The sequence below is a fragment of the Tupaia chinensis genome, unplaced genomic scaffold (assembly GCF_000334495.1).
Source record: "Tupaia chinensis unplaced genomic scaffold, TupChi_1.0 Scaffold139491_1, whole genome shotgun sequence".
NCBI lineage: Eukaryota > Metazoa > Chordata > Mammalia > Scandentia > Tupaiidae > Tupaia > Tupaia belangeri.
The window spans coordinates 940,993-943,476 of record NW_006199376.1 but is presented as its reverse complement, the minus strand read 5'-3'; the positions used below and the strand labels follow the sequence as shown (position 1 = coordinate 943,476).

Genomic DNA, 2,484 nt, shown 5'->3' with positions numbered 1-2,484 from the left:
ATAGAGAAGTGGGGGGGGGGGGATGGCCACACTGGAATTCCTTCTCTTGCATTTCTCCTTTTGGGATTTTGAGCATGCACACACATGGGTTCCTGGCATGTATTTCAAGCTGCTGGGTCAGGGACTCGATTGTGCATTTGGCCGTGTGGGATCCAGCTGCTTTAGCCAGCATGTCACTGACTGGCCCAGTTTCTTTTGATTTGTAAGTTTTCTCTCTATCCCTCTCACTCTCTCTCGCTCTATTTCTTATGCTTTTGTTTATTCGTTTTTATTTTTTAAGAGAGGAAAGTTTGTGGTTTATCCTAGGTTTTCTATGGTCTGGATTTCTGACTCCCTCCCTGAGCTGGTATTTAACATGTTCCTAGGTTTCATGTAAATTGGTAGTTAGTTCTAAAGCCTTGATGCAGACTTTACTTTAGGGATTTTGTGTTTTGTTTTTGCAAGAACTCTTCATGGTATTGAGTACTTCTACCAGGGCCAAAGTCTGATTGCCTCTCTTTTTGTGATGTTAGTAGCCTTTGATGGTCATTGCCTCTATCCCTGCCCCCCCCTCCCCTGTTCCCTTGAGGAGAACAGCCCCTGCTTCACTCCAGCTGGTTAGGGTGAGGTGGGAAAAATGTAGTCTCACTGGAGTCAGTTCAAGGGAAACTGAAAACTAGCTATTGATGTAAAATATCCAAATTTCAAAATGTTAGCTAGTAACTACTTCTCTCTTCTGAAAAGCCTGGGGCAGGCCACACATAATCCATCTGAGGTTTGTATCAGTCTGCAGGCTTCAGGTTGCTAGTTTGCAACCCTAGGGGGTATGAGTCAGAGGTCAAGTAGAGGATGGTTGCTCACTGGCTGTTGGGCTGGCCACCGGTGGTGGCTGCATCTAGGAGCCTCAGAGAGTGGGGGGGTGCACTGGGCATGGTCAGTGCCTTCAGCAAGGGCATTGAAGTGGATAGGGGGTTCTCAAGGATCATGTACCAATGGGAACTTTGGGAATTGATGGGAGAGGCATTGGAGCCAGCTCAGGGGAGGTGCCTGATCACTGCTTGCTCTTTCATGATGGTGTTGGTAGGACTATGGGGGCCATGGTGGAGGGTGGACCTCCTGTAGGAATAGGCTAGAATTGAGCAAAAATTATTTCTCCTTTCTGCCCTGAAATCTCTCAAAGCTGTTGATCAAATGTGTGAATTAAATGAATGAATACTGAATGAATGAACTTCACTGCCTGTGTTAGGTTCATGCTTTGTGCCAGGCTTTGTTCTAAATGCTGGGAACGTATTCACCTCGGGGAAAAGACGGTCTTTCCTCATGGCACCCACAGACTAGTGGGGAAACAAATAACCAAGCAGTTAAAGTCAGTAAGAGGAGCTCTAAGGTAGGGAAGGAGCAGGAGGGCACCTGACTGCCCCCCCCCCACTTGTGTGTGTGTGTGTGTGGTGGGGCGAGGGGAGTGTAACAGTGAAGAGCAACTTTTACATCTATGACTGAAGGAGGAGTGAAGATCAGAGGAGGGAGGCTGGGCTGGGAGGGGATGATGGGCCCATCCCAAGCAGAGAGAAGGGGAGCAGAGAGTGCTCAGAGATAAGGCTAAAAGGTAGGCAGTTAGGGGCTCAGAACAGCACCTCAAACCTGTGGAGGAATTCAGTTTATCCTGAGGGCAGTGAGAAACAATGCAGAGTATTAATCTAAAGACTCACTTGAATAGCTTGGCATTTCGAAGCCAGTTTGGAGCAGGGGATAGGAAGAAAGAGACCAGTTATGAGGCTGTTGTAGTAGTCCAGGTGAAAAATACTAGTAGCCTGGACTGTGGTGGTGATGTGGAGCAGAGAGGGGGGGAGAGCAGTAAGTGAACCATTGATTTCTGAGCAAATGAGTGCATCCCTGATGTAGCCACAAAGACATTTACGGATGAAGAGAGGAAGGGAGGGAGGGAAGGAAGGGAAGAAGGAGGGGAGGAAGGGCATCCGAATGCACACGTGAGTGCCTGCAGGAGTGGATGCAGAAGTGAAGGCACACATTCCAGAATAAGTGCATGTGTGGGGAAGCAACGCCCCAGGTGGCTGTGCTGGGTGGGCTGTGTGTGGAGGGAACTAGGCCAGGCTCCAGAAGGGCCTCCCAGATGGCCAAAGGGGAGAAGCTGCCTCTCCAGGATAGATCGGAAGGAGGAAGCCCTTGGAGGCAGGAAGGTGCAGACTGATTCGGATGGCAGATGGATCTGTGTGTGTGACTCAGTCTGGAGATGCTGACCTGGTCCCCAGAAGTGTCTGGCTCTTCATGAAGCAGGTTGTAGCTGTGGGGGAAATGGGGGCCCTGGAAGCCTGTGTTCCTGGAAGGTTTTAGCAGGAAAACCCTCAAGGCAATGGCGGGTCCTGGGAAGAGCAGGCTGTCCCTGAACCTCCGCTGTGTGTCAGTGCCCATTGGAGACTTTATTCCCTAGGGCCTGAGGTTGGTGTGTGGGGGGGGGGGAGTCGAGGGGGGGGGGGGAGAGAGGGG

General features: G+C 50.4%; 1 protein-coding gene across 3 annotated transcripts in view; it reads left to right on the top strand.

The window, feature by feature from the left end:
• The window catches only part of APBB1 (amyloid beta precursor protein binding family B member 1), a 29,744-nt gene that overhangs the window by 10,860 nt on the left and 16,400 nt on the right, over nucleotides 1-2,484 (top strand). The window lies entirely within an intron of this gene.